The following is a 17,933-nucleotide window of genomic DNA, read 5'->3' as shown; positions in this document are numbered from 1 at the left end:
CCACACCAGGGGAATGACTATACTAAAATCCTTTCTCTTCTATCCTCCTCTCGGGATTTTGGGCACACAAGCACATGCAACCATGTTTTTCAAGCTGATAAACCCAGGATCTGAACCATGCAGCAAGTCATGTGGAATCCAGTCACCTCAACTACCATGCCAGCAGCTGTCCTACATCTGTAAACTCTTGAGAGCCCTCAAATATCTCAAAAGACAAATAGTCTTTCACTCACCATTAAAATATCATTTATTTGGAGCCAGGAAGTAGTGTAGAGTTAAGGCACAGGATCCCACATGGCTAACTCGGTGGTTCCAGTCCCAGACCCAGTGTACTAATGCCCAAAATCCTGAGAGAAGGGAGGAAAAGGGATTGCAGTGTGGCCGTCCTCCTGAGAGATAATGTCACACTTTCTCTGTCTTTCTGCCAAGTGCAAGCACCCTACAGCAAAATTAATATGTAAGTAAATTTCATAACATTACTGAGTTCAAATAATCAGTGATGTGTTTCATAATATACATGATTTTTTATTAAAGTATAAATTACAGGGCTAGCAGGTAGCACAGAGGTTAAGGCAGCTGGATCCCACAGATCCCACATGGCTGACTACTCAGCTCCAATCCCAACCTGGTAGCTTGAGAAATATGCTGAGTGTGTATGCGTATGTGCCCAAAATTCTGAGAGGAGAATAGAGAAGAAGAAATCGTGGCATGGCCATCCCACCCACAACTAACCCCAAAGTTGATTTCTCTCTCTCTCTCTCTCTCTCAGAATATGTGCCCTACAGCAAACTAAAGGGGAAAAAAAAGGATAAATTATAAAATTTTCTCAAAAAATAGAAAATCATGAACTCATAATTGATATTTAAAAATTTTTTTTTCTAAAAGATAATGTACACTTAAGTGCTTGTAAACATTTTTTTTTAAGATTCTTTGCTACAGAGTGGGTGCACTTGTCAGAGCCAGAAAAGTGAGAAATCACTCCCCAGGGGGATAACCATGCCTCAATTCCTTCTCCTCCATTCTCTTCTCAGGATCTTGGGCATGCGTGTGTGTACACACGCACACACACCATGAGTTTTAAGCTACTGGGTTACGGACTCAAACTGCAGTCAACTAAGTGGGAATTCAGTGACGTAACCATTACGTCATCTGCTGGTCCCATGGGCTTGTAAACTTTCAAAGAATGGAAAATGACCACAGGAATCAGAACTCAGAAGAAAAATGGAAAACTTGCCAATTCTTGTTACAAATTCAATATACCTCTGATAGCAACACCTATATCAAAGTTACAGCATAACGTAACCACATAGTATTAAGATTCAAGAATACATATTAAAAATCCTAAGGAACCAGCAATTAGCGTAATGGCTATGTCACTGAACTCCCATGTAGCCGACTGTGGTTCGAGTCCCAGACCCAGTGGCTTAAACTCACGCCGGGTACATGTGCGTGTGTGCCCAAGATCCCAAGAGTAGAATGGAGGAGAAGGGATTGTGGTGTGGCCATCTCCCCGGAGGAAGGGGGGGGGTGATTTCTTGCTTTCTATCTCTCTGGCTCTGTCTTTCTGGCGAGCACACATGCCCTATAGCAAAAAAAAAAAATCTCCAAAAAAAAGAGTAAAAAGGGACCAGCAGTTAGCGTAATGGCTATGTCGCTGGACTCCCATGTAGTCGCCCACAGTTCAAGTCCTGGACCTGGCGGCTTAAACTCACGCCGGGTGTGTGTGCATGCATGCCCAAGATCCTAAGAGGAGAATGGAGGAGAAGAGATTGCAGCGTGGCCATCCACCCTGGGGGGTGATTTCTTGCTTTCTGTCTGTCTCTCTCTGACTTTCTGGTGAATGCACAAACCCTATAGCAAAAACCTCTTAAAAAAAAGTAAAAAAAGGGTAAAAAGTCCTAAATTATAAAGAAGTACCTCAAATGTGCAGTAACAGTGAAAAATGAGCTAGGAAAATGGATTCTAAGAATGCCAAGGCAAAATTAATTAACATCACCAAAAAAACTATTAACAATACATTACACAAACAGTAGAAAGAAGGGCAACTTTTTTTGACCAACACCAAAAAGACATTTAACTAGAAGTCAGGATATGACAGGTCTGTGGCCTGGTGGTTAAGGCAGCTAGATTCCACACGGCCAACTCCACAGTTCAAGTCTTAGACCTGGTGACTTGAGAAACATGCTTGAGTGTGTGTGTGCATGCGTACCCAAATTCCAGACAAGATGGAGAAACAGAGTGGTGTCATGTACATAAAACAGAGATAATCCCATTAAATTATTATTATTATTATTTTTTAAACAGGAGGCTGGCAGGTGGTGTGGTAATTAAGGCACTGGACATGGTCAACTGTTCCCCGTGTGTGGCTTTCTTTCTTTTTCCCTCTATGACAAGTGCATATACCCTCTGGCAAAAAAAAAAAAAAAAAAAAAATCAATATTCTACTCTTGACAAAAATCGTAAGTTAGAAACAGGATATATCCTCATTAAGAAACTATTACTAGTGTCATGTACATAAAACAAAGAGATAATCCCATTCACTTAAAAACAAAACAAAAATATACAAGAGGCTGGCAGGTGGTGTGGTGGTTAAGGCACTGGACATGGTCAACTGTGGTTCACCGTTCATGCCTCAGACCTGGTGGCTTGCTTTCTCACTTTCCCTGCCTCCCTCCCTCCCTCCTTCTCTCTCTGGAGGTCAATATGCACTACAGCAAATTAAATAAAAATTAAATTTAAAAAATATATCAATGCTACCATGAAAGTAAAAAGAAAACCCAGAAAATGGAAGAAAATATTTGTAAATCATATAGTCATGCACTGTGTGATAATTTTTCAGTAAACAACAAACCACATATCAATATATGACACTGTTGGATCAGCAGATGGAGTAGAGGTTACATCGCTGGATTCCCCCATGACAGACCATAGTGTGAGTCCCAGATCTGGTGGCTTCAAAACCACGCCAGGTAAATGTGCATGTGGGTCCAAGATCCCATAAGGAGAATGGAGGAAAAGGGACTGTGGTGTAGCCATCCCCCCGGGAGATGATTTCTCACTTTCCCTCACTGAGTCTGTCTCTCACCCTGCACCCCCTCCACCCTCCCACACACTGCAGTGAGTGCATGCACCTTAAGGCAAAAAAAAAAAAAAAAAAACCCTCTTTAAAAAAAAAATGATTGTGTTGCATAAGAATATACCATATAACCTAGTGAGCAGTAGGTTATCCATCTATATTTGTATAAGTGCATGCATGTTCACACAAAGACAAAATCACCCCATCAAATATTTCTCATAATGTATGTTTGTCACTGTGACTATATCTAATAATGTATTTGTATCCAGAATATAAAAAAGAACTCCTATAACTCAACAATGAAAAGACAAAAAAAAGAGTAAAATTGAGTAAAGGATTTGAACAAACATTTCTATGAATAAAACAAATGTACTAGCACCTAAAGATGGTAGCATCATTAGTCACCAAATACATATCCAAACCAATTATTGGGACCAGCAGATGGCGTAATGGCTATGTCGCTGGACTCCCATGTAGCTGACCATGGTTCGAGTCCTAGACCCAGTGGCTTAAACTCACACCAGGTGCATGTGCGTGCATGCTGAAGATCCAGAGAGGAGAATGGAGGAGAAGGGGTTGTGGTGTGGCCCATTTCTCGTTTTCTCTCTCTCTCTCTCTGTCTTTCTAGCAAATGCACATGCCCTATAGCAAAAACCTCTCTTAAAAAAAAAAAAAAGACAATTAGTAGTAGTTAATATTAATTAGTAGTTAAGGGAGTCTAATCCCACATGGCCACTAAAGATTCAAGTCCTGGTCCCAGTAGCTTGATAAACAAGTAGGACACGTATATATGCATGCCTCAAATCCCATCAGACTGGAGAAATGGAGACTGAGGACCGACCATACTTGGCTGAGTGCTCACTCTCCCTCTGGCAATTAAAACTTTTTAAAATAAAAATAAATATCTTTAAAATAATATATTAGGATACCAGTTAATGTAACTTTTATGTATTAATATAAGAAATTTTAAACTGATTTCTTAATCAAATTCAGTCAGCCCTCCGATCTTTTCCTTAAAATAATTCATTTTACTTCTTTCTCCTTTATAAATTTAAGATAAATAACTTAGTCCCTAAACCTCCATAATTTATTCCCAATCAAATCCTTGGCTAAACTGAGGCCTTTTATCTTACTACAAATTGATCTGCTCTACCTACCACTTTAATATTCTATCTGCCTACTTTAATATACTAATTACTACTTTTTTAAAGTTGTATTGTAAATGAAGCTGTCTATAAATAAAGTGTGTTTTTATGCAGTGTGTCCACTGCCCTAGAAACTGAGCCAGATCTGTTGAAAAGCATGACCTGGCCCGTGCCTTGAAAAAAAAAAAAAAAGAAAAAGAAAGAAAAAAGAAAAGCATGACCTGATTTGAAAATCCTGGACATGAGTGCCACAGTGCATGAAATTACACAATTATTTATTTATTATGAGTCCTGCCCAAACAATCTCTATTAAAATGCAAATTCAGGCTCACAAAGGTTGTGAGTAGCTGGTAGAGACCCTATGGGCTAGCTGAGGCTACATCAGAGGCCCAAATGAGATTCCCCACCCACCCTCAAAGCTTGAATGCTGTAGTGTGCAGTGCCTACAGGCCCACTTACTCAGAAGGCTGAGACAGTAAGTTTGTGACACAGAGAGATTCTGTTTACAGGGAAGAAACAAAAAAAGACAAATTCATCTGGAAAAGACAAAGACCTTAAAAAGGAGAGAGAGAGAGAGAGAGAGAAAGGGGAAAGGAAAAAAAAAGATAAAGGCCTAATTTTTCCTTTTAGAGAGATTTTTGCTATAGAGTACATGCACTTGCAAGAGAGACAAACAGAAAAATCACCCCCAGGGGGAATGGCCATGCCACAATCCCTTCTCATCTTCTCCTCCCAGGATTTTAGCAATGCATGTACATGCACCTGGTGTGAGTTTTTAAGCCGCCAGGTCCAGGACTTTAATGGCAGTCAACTATGTGGTAGTCCAGTAACGTAACCATTAGGCCATATGCTGGGTCCCAAGTCTTAATTTCTTATGATTTCCTTATAAATCTAATTTTTCTCTAAACTCAAGAGAAGATAAGCAATTGAGGAGAAAAGGGAACCAAGAGAGACAACAAGGAAAAAGGTAGATTTAGTGAAACAATGAGAAGTCAGCTTAAAATCCTCATTTTTATATAAGCTACTGCATTTGTTCTAGGGTTAAGTTACCTGGGAACAAATACGAACATTCGAAGAAAACTAGTCCAGCTCAATGCCTTGGTATGGAAGGGTGGCTTAAAACTCATGCTGGGTACCTTGCATGAGTGCCCAAAATCCTGAGAGAAGAGAGAAGGAATTGTGATGTGACCAACCCTCAATTCCCGGGGGGGGGGGGGGGGGGAATTTGTGAGGGACCCACCCCTGATTACCGGGGGGGGGGGGGGGGGTGATTTCTCCTTTTCTGTCTCTCTGGCAAGCGCACACAACCTATACCAAAAATCTCTCTCTAAAAAAAAAGGTTAATTATAAACAATTGTATGTAAAGCCTGAAATATACTACCACTGGATGACTATCTTTTTTGTTAGTTTGTTTTGTTATTGGGCTCCCTGGGCTGCTGGAGATAGAAAGAAATCACCCCTGGGGGAGATGACCATGTCATAATCCCTTCTCCTCCATTAACTTCCCGGGATCTTGGGCCACATATGTGCATGTGTCAGGCATGATTTTCAGTCCATCAGGTCCGGACTCTAACTGTAGTTGGCCATGTGGTAATCCACCTCTGGTGGTGGGGGTGGCGGGAGATGGCCATGCTGCAATCTCAGCAATCCCTTCTCCTCTCAGGATTTTGAATGGTCACACAACACACATGTGCATGCGCACACACACACCAGGTCCAGGACTGAAACTGTGAACTGGATCCCACTCAGTTACATGGGATCCAGCCGCCTTAAGCACCACACCACTGGCTGGCTCAATGACAGTCTTTAAAAATATTCACTTTTAGTAGGATTCAGATTGATTTGGGGTATAATATGCACAGTTCCATTAAACCACCCCAAACATCTCTTAGGGCTAAAGACTCATTTTGTAAGTAAAGTACTATCAAAGATGTAGGGAAGAAGAGAAGAAAAACAACAATCTAATTTTTTAAATCAAATATTAATTTTAAGAATACTTTTAAGTAAAAAATATTCTTTAAATGTCTCTATAGAAACTAGTGGGGAGTCAGCAGGTGGCATGGTGGTTAACAGCTCTGGACTCCCACAAGGCCAACAGTGGTTTGGGTTCCAGACCTGGTGGCTTGCTTTTTCACTTTCTCTCTCTCTCAAACTCTGTCCCTTCCTGGTCAAATTAAAATAAATAAATAAAGTGAAATAAAATAATTCAAAAAAAAAAAAAAAAAAAGAAACTAGTGGACACTCACTACTAAATTCATTTGACATCCCTGTAAGTCTGGTATTCTATGCATACTGAAAATACAAGCAAAGGTCTGGGCTGGCAGATAGCCTAGTGGTTACATCACTAGATTACCACATGGCCAACTACAGTTAGAGTCTGGACCTGATGGACTGAAAATCACGCCAGACACATGCACATATGTGGCCCAAGATCCTGAGAAGTTAATGGAGGAGAAGGGATTATGGCATGGTCATCTCCCCAGGGGTGATTTCTCACTTTCTCTCTCACTGTTTGTTTCTCTCCACACCACACATACCCTAAGGCATAAAACTCTAAAAGAAAAAAAAGGTTTGTGTGTATATATGTATATGTATACAAACAAAAGTCACAGGACAAGAGGTCTTGAACTCCAAGTTTTAAGACTTGAAGTACAACATCAGTGGTTCTCAATAAATTTAGAGAAACCTTAGCAGGTTCAAAAATGTCAAAGACCCACAGGATAATAATACCACATTCAATTTTTTTTTGCTGAGAAATCATTTCTATGCATGTGGATTTTTTTTTTTTTCTGCATAAAACTCCATGGTCCACAGGTAAGAAACATTCTCAAATTTCACTACTAAAATATTGGCTGTACCAAGACAGACAAGTTATAAAAACAAAACAAAAAAGCAGACATCTTTAAAAGATTCCCAATTCCTTCCTTTCTCTGAGAAAAGTTCATCACGAATCTATAAAGCACCTTTGTCCACAATTTTTTTTTTTTGGAGAGGTTTTTGCTATTGGGTGTGTGCACTCGCCAGAAAGACAGAGACAGACAGAGAGACAGAAAGTGAGAAATCACCCCCCAGGGGGGATAGCCACGCAGCAATCCCTTCTCCTCTGTTCTCCTCTCGGGATCTTGGGCATGCACGCACATGTGCCCGATGTGAGTTTAAGTCACTGAGTCTGGACTCAAACCATGGTTGACAACATGGGAGTTCAGTGACATAGCCATTACGCTAACTGCTCGTACCCTTTGTCCAAATTTTAAAACTTCAGTCCTATGGGTATATAAGTTGGCAAGCAGACACGTGCAATAAGCAACATGCATAATATAGTAGACCTGCTTGGAGGTGTATTCTCCCACTTGAAAAGCATAACCCCATAACATCTATTTTAGTATGAAGTAATGCTGTCACGTGGTTGTAGCACACTGGAAAGGGAATGGGCATGACTTGAGCCAGCCGATCATTTTCTCTCTCCCCAGGACATGCAAGTGGGACAGAAAGATAGAAAGTTTGTCTCTGCATTTAGCAGTACTGTAACATCTAACGTCACCATCTGTGGAGCTGATGCCTTCTACCATATGGGCACAGAAACCAGGATGATCTGAATAAAAAGACAAAAGATTCCTGGATTCCTGAAGGCTTTCCTGTTATCTGCCTTAATTACCTTCTGAGACTAACTGCACTACAGACCTTGAATGTCCAAAAGACACTGCTAGTCTTATTATAACCCTATTTTACTAGTTTATATTTCTTTCATTGAAGGAGTCCTATAAACACATCAACACTTCTGAGCTGAAGTAAAGTTCAAATAAATGAAAAATGGAAGTATAAATAGTATCAACTATTTTGCAAATTGATCAGCCTCCATCTTTCTACACATTCCCAATGACTAAAAATTTATTCTTCTACAAAGATAATTTTATGTTCCAATGTCAAAATATCTAAACTTGATGGGACTCAGACTTCAAACACTGAAAAAAACCAGTAGCCCACACAAACATGATAGTATCTGGAATTGTCCTAGTCACTTCTAGACACCTCAATCACTCTACGGTCACTGTCAGAGTTACTAGATTTCACGTACATAGGGTCAAACCTAAAAACCTAAGGAAAAGTTTGGGGTGAAAATTTCAAATGAAATCATTCAAATTAATATTAAATGACTACATTTGGCTTTCTGATGTTAAATGTAATAATACAAATATGACACATATAGCAGTAAAGAAGCAAACATTTGCAGAGTTACTACTAGATGAACTTTCTATAAAGCATTAACGATAGGAAGATACAACAGTCTTGCTCAAGGAGTTTCTAAATCTAACAGGTAAGAGATGATAGCAAGCAATAACAACATAATGTTGTATATTCATCAATAAGAACACAAAGTTACAAATTTAGAAAAAAAGGAAACCAAATAGTCCAGTGGAAGAACAGCCTAATAAGACAGAATAACATCCATAAACTAGGACTGGTGGGGACACTCGACTCCCACGTGGTCGACTGTGGTCCAAGTCCTATACCTGACAGTTGCTTTCTCATTCTCTCACATCAAATCGAAAAATAACAATAAATAAAATTAAATAATTAAAAAAGAGAATAATATACATAAACCAAAGTATAGATTAACTCTATAAATACAGGGAAAAAGTAATTATTGTTGCTAGCAAATAAAATTACTGGATTGTTAGAATAGTCTTGTCACATTTTTGCATAGAAAAATAAGTCATCACGTTTCCAATGACCCAATACATAGGTGGGAGTCGATTTTGAAATACATAGGGGGACCAGCAGTTAGCGTAATGGCTATGTCACTGGACTCCCATTTAGTTGACTGCGGTTTGCATCCCGGACCCGGTGGCTTAAACTCAACCGGGAGAGTGTGCGTGCATGCCCAAGATCCCAAGAGGAGAAGGGATTGCGGTGTAGCTATCCCCCCCGGGGGGTGATTTCTCTCTTTCTATCTCTCTGTCTCTCTCTGTCTGTCTGGTGAGCGCACGCACCCTATAGCAAAAACCTCCCCCCCCCCAAGAAAAGAAATACATAGGAATGAGGTTAGGATGGTCAAAAGGGGTCCAGAATTTGAAACCTTCAGACACCATATTCAGTAATACGGACTTTTCTCTTTAATGTAAGAGTGACTGCTGTAGGTCGGCAGGTGGTTTCATGGTTAGGGCACTGGGAAACCATGGTTCAAGCCCCGGACCTGGTAGCTTGCTTTCTCACCTTCCTTCCCTCCTTCTCTCTGCTGAGTTGCCCTATAGCAAATTTAAAATAATAACAGAACCAGCAGGTAGTTACAACACTGAACTTTCACATGGCCAACTGTAATTTGAATCCTGGACCTGGTAGTCTTAGTGACATGCTTCTTACAAATGGAAATTGAGAGAAGTGATGCTACATGACTTCTAAGATTAGGTTAAAAGTAATATATTTTCAGGACTGGTAGGTGGCATGGTCGTTAAGGGTGCTGGACTCCCACATGGTAGCGTGTTCTCTCTCTCTCTCTCTGGCCAAATTAAATAATAATAATAAGTTAAAAGAAATAAATTTAAAAAAAAAAAAAAGAAAAGAAAGGATGGTGCAATTAAAAAAAAGTCACTGGGACCAGAAGGTTGCACAGTGGTTAAGGCACCACTGGACTCCCACATGGTCAACCACAGTCCAAGTCCCAGAGTCAGCAGCTTGAAATTCAAATCAGACTTGTGTATGTGCATGCCCAAAATCCTGAAAGGAGAATGGAGGAAAAGGAATTGCAGCATGGTCATCCCCTGGAGGATGATTTCTCACTTTCTTTCTGTCTTGCTCCATGCCTCTAACTAGTACACACACCAGTCTGCTTATGGTTCTCAGTTGAAATAGTCATTTTCAAACTATATTAGGATATTTTCAGTTGTCACAGTACATGGACAGGGATGGTTGTTGTCCATCACACATTCAAACATCCTCTAGCCATAAAGCTAAAAATATGTTAACAATTATCTGAGCATAAAACACAACTCTGTAAACATATAAACACAAAGGACTGGGTGTTTGTTTTGTGTATATAAACAATTTTAATTGATTGTAAATACCCAGTAAATTAAGGAAAAATTAAACTTTGTTCGGTTTGAAATTTTTACCAAGAGTTGATTCTCCATTTTTGAAAATCATATCACAGAGATTTTCATTATAATTCAGTTGCCAATCAAACATAATCAAGCTGCATGTAGCAACTGTACTCATGATGAGACTCTATCTAAGGGCAAGCAGTGATTTTTTTAAGGTTTTTGTTGTAGGGCATGTATGGTTGCTGGAGAAAGAACTGAGTGAGTGAGATGGGAAGTGATATATCACCCTTTAGGGGATATGGTCATACCATAATCCCTTCTCCATACTAGGATTTTGGGTATACAGGCAAATGCGCCTGGTGTGATTTTCAAGTCATCATGTTAGAGACTTGAAACACAGTCATCCATGTCAAAGTCCAGTGCCTTAACCACTGTGCCACCTGCTGGACCCAAAGCAATGACTCTTAACTTTGGCTGAACCTGAAAATTATCTATATCCAGGTCAATGGTTTAAAAAGATTAAAACAAAACCCCTGAAATACAGGACCTAGTTATCAGTATTTCTACTTTACTTCATTGTTTTGAGATAAAGATTATGTACACTGAAATGAAGATCTTAGGTATACACTTTTATTGGGGTAACAAACACCACAATCAAGATACAGGCCACTTCCATTACCTGAGACAACTCCCTCAGGCCCCCTCATCCATGCCAGTACTCTCCAGAGTCAAAAACTCTTCATATTTGTTTTAGAATTTTATATAAATAGAATCATATAATATGTACTCTTCTGTGTCTGCCTTCTTTCACTAAACTTAGTGTTTCTAAAATTCATTTCTGTTTTATCATTAGTTCATTCTTTTTGACTGATGAGCAGCATTCCAGAGTGTGAAGCCACATACTACCTAACAACATTTTGGTCAACAAAAAACTACATATAAAACCATAGTCTAATAAGGTTATAATGAACTTGAAAAATTCCTACTGTCTAATGTTGCTATATTCTTTCATAAGGTCATATAGCACAAGGCATTATTCTTGTATCTATAGTGATGCTGGTGTACATAATCAAGGTTGCCATATAATTTCAAGAGTATAACTCACAATGCTTGAAAGTGATAATAAAATGCCTGCTACTGGTTTATATATTTACTATACCTTTTATCATTATATTAGATGTACTCCTACTTATGTATAACAAAAAACTTACTATAAAACAATATGACTTAGCATGCCTGCGGCAGCCTCATCTTTGCCCCATCTCTTGATTGCATAACTTTCTCTTGTGCTTGATCTAATCTCATTCTGTTCTGTTCATTCATGGCTCTTCTAGTGGGACAAAATGTAAAGATGGAAGACAGTGATACTGATGATGCTGACTCTCTGTAGGCCTAGGCTACCATGTGCACCTACAGTCTTAGTTTTAACAACATTTAAAAGCTAAATTCTCACTATTTATTTTTCTCTCTTTCTCTCTCTCTCACTGTGTGTGTGTGTGTGTGTGTGTGTCTCCAGCAAGTATGTGCGCCCTATAACAAAAAAAATCTCTCTTAAGAAAAAAAGCTTGGGACCAGCAGTTAGTGTAATGGCTATGTTGCTGGACTCCCACGTAGTCGACCGCAGTTTGAGTCCTGGACCCGGTGGCTTAAACTCACACCGGGCGCGTGTGTGGGGCCATCCCCCTGGGGGGTGATTTCTCACTTTCTGTCTCTCTGTCTCTCTGTCTGGCTAGCACATGCGCCCTATAACAAAAACCTCTCCAAAAGAAAAAAAAAAAAAGAAAAAAGCTTAAGAATAAGAACATAAAGAAAGTAATTTGGCATAACCATATAATGCGTTTGTTTTAAGCTAAGTATTATTACAAATGGCAAAAAGTTTTAAAAAGCTTACAAAGTAAAAAAAAATTTATAGTAAGTCAGTAAATTATTCAAGGAAAAAATATATAGTGTAGTCTCAGTGTACGGTGTTTATAAAGTCAGCAGTAGTGTACAATTATGTCCTAGGCCTTCACATTCATTCAACACTTGCTCACTGACCCTCCCAGAGCAGCTTCCACTCCTACAAGCTCCATTCATGGTAGGTGCCCTAAAGAGTATACCATTTATCTTTTTAAAAATTTTTTTGGAGAGGTTTTTGCAATAAGGCATGTGGGCTCGCCAGACAGACAGAGACAAAGAGACAGAAAGCGAGAAATGACACCCGGGGGGATGGCCACGCTGCAATCCCTTCTCCTCCATTCTCCTCTCGGGATCTTGGACAAGCACGCACACACACCCAGCGTGAGTTTAAGCCACCGAGTCCGGGATGCAAACCGTGGTCAACTACATGGGAGTCTAGCGACAGCCACTGCCCTAACTGCTGGTTCCTCATTTATCTTTTATACTGTATTTTTACTGTACTTTTTCTATGTTTTGAAATGTTTAGATACACAAACACCATTGTATTACAACTGACTACAGCATTAAGTACAGTAATGTACTCTTCAGGTGTGTAGTCTAGGAGAAACAGGCTATAGCCATACATGCCGGATAGCCTAGGTGTGCAGTAGGCTCTATCATACAGGTCTGGTTAATACATACTACGGGAAACACTCAGAAAAGAAGCCATTTTAAATCTGAGGTTTCTCCCAGTACGTTCAGGGACCAAGGTAACTAAAGTTATGTTCTAAACCTCATCTCCTAGACCTGGAAACACTCAGACAAGGGTCACTGATATCCTCAAAACTTATTGGACCACCCGCTTTACGGGAGAAACATTTTATAAATCTGAACTCATCATCTCTTTCTGTGGATACCATGTTGCAAAACAAAATAGAGGAGAAATTTTGTCACAGAATGACCAGAAACTACTGCTGCAAAGGCACAAGAAATCTGAGGAACCAAGAAAATATCTTCCTAAGTAAAAAAAAAAAAAAAATCATTCACCATCCATAGACAGTACAGTGGAACTTGCGGAACTATCCTATGAAGTATTCAGAATATTTATAGTGACAAAACTAAATGAGATGCAAGAACTGAGAGACAATGAACTCCAGAAGATGCAGGGGAAGAGACAACAAATTACAGGAGGTGAGGAAGTTCTTGTGTATCTGAAAGAGGAAATACACGCCATAAAAAAGAAAAAAGAGCTGTTAGAGATGAAAGCTCCAATACAGGAAATCAAAACCTCCCTCGAAAGTATTAAAAGCAGATTTGTCCATGCAGAAGATCAAATCTTGGATGTTGAAGGCAAAACCTAACCTAGAAAAGGTAACCAAAAAAACTGAGAAAATAACAACAACAAAAAATGAGAATACTACATGAGAAATTCTAGATACCATTAAACATCTAAAAATCTGGATAATCGGTATCCCAAGAGGCAAAGAAACTATAAGGACATCAATAATCTAGTCCATGAAATCCTAGAAGAAAACTTTGCAAATCTAGAGTGACATTCAAATATCCAGACCCAAGAAATACAAAGGACTCCAAATAGAATCAACCCAAAAAGATCTTCTCCAATCCACATCATAGCCAGATTGGCCAAATCTATACACAAAGACAAGATACTAAAATTGCCAAGAGAGAAAAGTCAGGTTACTTATAAAGATTATCCTATCAGGCTAACATCAGACCTCTCATCAGAAACAATGCAAGAAAGGAAAGAATGGGGAAATATATTCAGTGCGTAAAGTGAAAAAGTTTCAACCAAGAATACTATACCTGACAAAATTATCCTTCATATGGGAAGAAAAGATAAAAACATTCTCAGATTGGGACCAGCTGTTGGCACAATGGCTATGTCGGGGGGACTCCCATATAGTCGACCACCATTCGAGTCCCAGACCCAGTGGCTTAAACTCACACTGGGCACATATGCGTGCGTGCCCAAGATCCTGAGAGGTGAATGGAGGAGAAAGAACTGCAGCATGGCCATCCCCCCTGGGGGGTGATTTCTCGCTTTCTGTCTTTCTGTCTCTCTCTGTCTTTCTGGCAAGCACACGCAGCCTATAGCAAAAACCTCTCAAAACAAAGCAAAACAAAACTCAGATAAACATAACCTGAAAGAATTTACCAACACCAGACCAGTTCTTCAAGAAGTTCTGAAAGGAGTGCTTTATCAGGAATACTAACGCCACACATACAAAAATAAAAGAACAAAAACAACCAAGAAAATCACCGACTTAATGCTATGGACAAGAAATATCAATAAGAATGTTGAATGTTAACTTCCAGGATTTAAATGGAAAGATTGGACCACAGTAATGCTGCAAATGCAACAGAAGATTAATTATATAAGACTTAACTGGTGAAATAGAATTTTATGACTTTTGAGTAAAACACTGTCTTTTTCTTTACTATGGTTTGTCTTCCCAATTGAAGGATTTTGCTTTCTCTTGTGCTGTTGATAGGTTTAGGTTTAGCAATTTGTTAAAATGTTTTTTTTTTGTTTCTCTTCCTTTTTTTTTTAAAGAGGTTTTTGCTATAGGGTGTGAGTGCCTGCCAGAAAGACAGAGAAACAGAAAGCGAGAAATCACCCCCTCCCCCTGAGAGGATGGACACACCACAATCCCTTCTTTTCCATTTTCTTCTTGGAACCTTGAGCACACACATACACGCATCCAGTGTGAGTTTAAGCCACCGGGTCCAGGACTCGAACCACAGTCAACTACATGAGAGTCCAGCGACATAGCTATTACACCATCTGCTGATCCCTTGTTTCTTTTTTTTTTAAAGATTTATTTATTTATTTATTTCCATTTGTTATTGTTATTTTTGTCTTTATTTGACGAGAGAGAGAAAGGGAAAGTGAGAAAGCAAGCCACCAGGTCTAGGACTTGAACCATGGTTTGGCCATGTGGGAATCCAGCACCCTTATCCACCACACCACCTGCTGGCCCCCCCTTGTTTGTTTCTTTAAATGGAAACATAAACCTTTCTTCCTTCCTGACTCCTCTGGAATTGGAAAATATTTGAGAGTATTCTTATTTTGTGGCAGAATGGTTATTTGCATAAGTTCAATAATACCTGTTGCCTTGAATCAGAAATTGGAAATATTCATTATCGGGCAGGGCTCTGACTGGAATGTTATACCTGAAAATTAAACCAGAAAACTATGGAACTAAGGTAGATTTCAAGTACGCCAAAAGAAGCTCTTAGAAAGATGTCCTGGCACCAAAAACAGTTCTGCCTGGCAGAAAGATTATAAAAGCTATATGAAAGAATTCATACCATAAAATAACCTGGATTTCTCTGCTCCAGCATCCTAGTCAGTAAAGATTCAAAAGAGCAGCCACAACCAGAGGATTATTTTGAGGAAGATTTTGAAGGAAGAAAAAGAGATTGATCTTTGTTAGCAGACGGTGTTATCACAGAATACTTGGCAGGGTTGAATTGAGAAGGTTTATGTGTGAATTGTGTGCTGGGTGTTTGCTTTCCAACAGTTTGAGTAGTTGATGTGGAAATATTTTCTCAAAAATATTTAAAACCAAAAAAAAAAAAAAAACCCAGGGAACCAGCAGTTAGCATAATGGCTGTGTCGCTGGACTCACACGTAGTCGACTGCGGTTCACGTCCCAGACCCGGTGGCTTAGACCTCACGCTGGGTGCGTGTGCATGCGTGCCCAAGATCCCAAGAGGAGAATGGAGGTGCAGGGACTGCAGCGTGACCATCCCCCTGGGGGGTGATTTCTCACTTTCTGTCTCTATGTCTCTCTCTGTCTGGCGAGCACACGCGCCCTACAGCGAAAATCTCTCCAAAAAAAAAATATTTAAAACCATACTCTCTGTTACAGAGTCACAAACAAAATTATAACAAATATTTTGAACATTATCTTTAATATTCAGCTTTTTGAAATTTTGAAAGTTGTTTATTAACTGTGAAGAACAAAGATTGAGCAAAAATTTTTGATATGTAAAGTAAATGTTTGTGGGAAAAAGAAAAAATTAAAAAATGATTAGGAAAAAATTAAAATAAATGAATAAATTTAAAAATATAAAAATTTTCAAAATAAAAATAAATACACCCTATGATGTTCTCACAACAGAAATATTGTCTAATGACCCATTCCTCAGAAAATGGCTCCATAATTAAGCAATATATGACTGCACTACAATTTGTTGATCCATTCTTTCTGTTGATAGAGAGCTGAGTTGTTCTCATCTGGGGATTATAAAGTTATCTATCTCCCTATACATTTAAAAAAATATATTTATTTATTGGGACCAGTAGATGGCATAATGGCTACGTCACTGGACTCCCACGTAGTCGACCAGGGTTTGAGTCCTAGACCCGGTAGCTTAAACTCATGCTGGCCGCATGTGTGTGCGTGCCAAGATCCCGGAAGAGAAGGGATTGTGACATGGCCATTCCCCCTGGGGGGTGATTTCTCGTTTTCTGTCTCTCTGTCTCTCTCTGTCTTTCTGGCAAATGCACACACCCTACAGCAAAAACCTCTCCAAAAATAATTAATTTATTTACTTATTTAATTCCATTTGTTATTGTTATTTTTTAATTTGTCCAGAGAGAGACAGGGAGAAAGAAACGGAAAGTGAGAAGGCAAGCCGCTGGTGCATCCCCACCCTTACTCATCTCTGGACTTCAGGTTGGTTCCATGGGACTTTAAGACGAACTCACACCCCCACCCCACCCCACCTGCAAACCGAATTGGGCCGGCCATCAGTTCTGGACACCAGGCTGCCTGCCGCTGTTGCAGGCCCTTCTGCCCAGAACCCATCGCTCATCCTCTGGTCCTTCCCCAGTTACCTTTGGACTCTCTGAATTTTAGTGTTTTTTGGTTTTGTTTTTCTTTGCTCTTGAAGTGTTGCTTGTTAGGTCAGTTGGGGGTTCACCACTCCTTAGAACCAGGGAGGACTTTGGGTTACACAGGACCAGTGACAACAGTACATGGTACTGGTGAACAACAGGTAGGCCAACCATAAGAGAAATCATAAATTTTCTAATCCTGTACACCTTTTAACACTCAGAGACACCTTAAATAAGTTATGAAGCAACATATAGATCACCTGATGACTAGGAACAATCGCAGAGGCTCAAGAAGTATGAGCACCAACAAAAGGCCTCTCCCCCAAAAGAAATCATCAAGCCTACATCACCCACAGTCAATACAATGGACGTCGTGGACGTAGGGTGGTTTATGTATACTATCAAATAAAGAACATGTAACACTTTTAAAAAAAAAAAAAACCTACAGCTAACATTATACTGAATGGGGAAAAGCTAAAAGCTTTTCCACTAAAAAGGGGTACTAGGCAAGGCTGCCTACTTATTTAATATAGTACTGGAAGTCTTAGCTAATGCAATCAGAGAAGAGAACAATATAAAAGGCATTCGAATAGGCAAAGAAGAGTTGAAAATATCTTTATTTGCAGATGACATGATGGTATACTTAGAAGACCCAAAGGTCTCCATGAAAAAAATCCTCTTGAAGTAATAAGTGAATACAGTAAAGTGGCAGGATACAAAATCAACATCCAAAAATCTATAGCATTTCTATATATGAACAACAAGTTGAACGAAGTAGAGCTGAAGAAAGTAATCCCTTTCACCATAGCCACAAGGTGTATAAGATACTTAGGGATAAGCCTAACTAAGAGAGTCAAAGACCTTTATAAAGAAAACTATGAAAATCTTGAAAAAGATATTGAAAGTGACATAAAAAAGTGGAAGGACAT

The 17,933-nt window shown here is 39.3% G+C and overlaps 1 protein-coding gene across 7 annotated transcripts in view; it reads right to left on the bottom strand.

Moving 5' to 3' along the window:
- ERBIN (erbb2 interacting protein) overlaps positions 1 to 17,933 on the bottom strand; it is a 137,560-nt gene that overhangs the window by 91,290 nt on the left and 28,337 nt on the right. The window lies entirely within an intron of this gene.

Source organism: Tupaia chinensis, unplaced genomic scaffold, assembly GCF_000334495.1.
Source record: "Tupaia chinensis unplaced genomic scaffold, TupChi_1.0 Scaffold149178_1, whole genome shotgun sequence".
Classification (NCBI taxonomy): domain Eukaryota; kingdom Metazoa; phylum Chordata; class Mammalia; order Scandentia; family Tupaiidae; genus Tupaia; species Tupaia belangeri.
The sequence above is the reverse complement of the archived record's forward strand: the minus strand, read 5'-3'. Positions and strand labels throughout refer to the sequence as shown.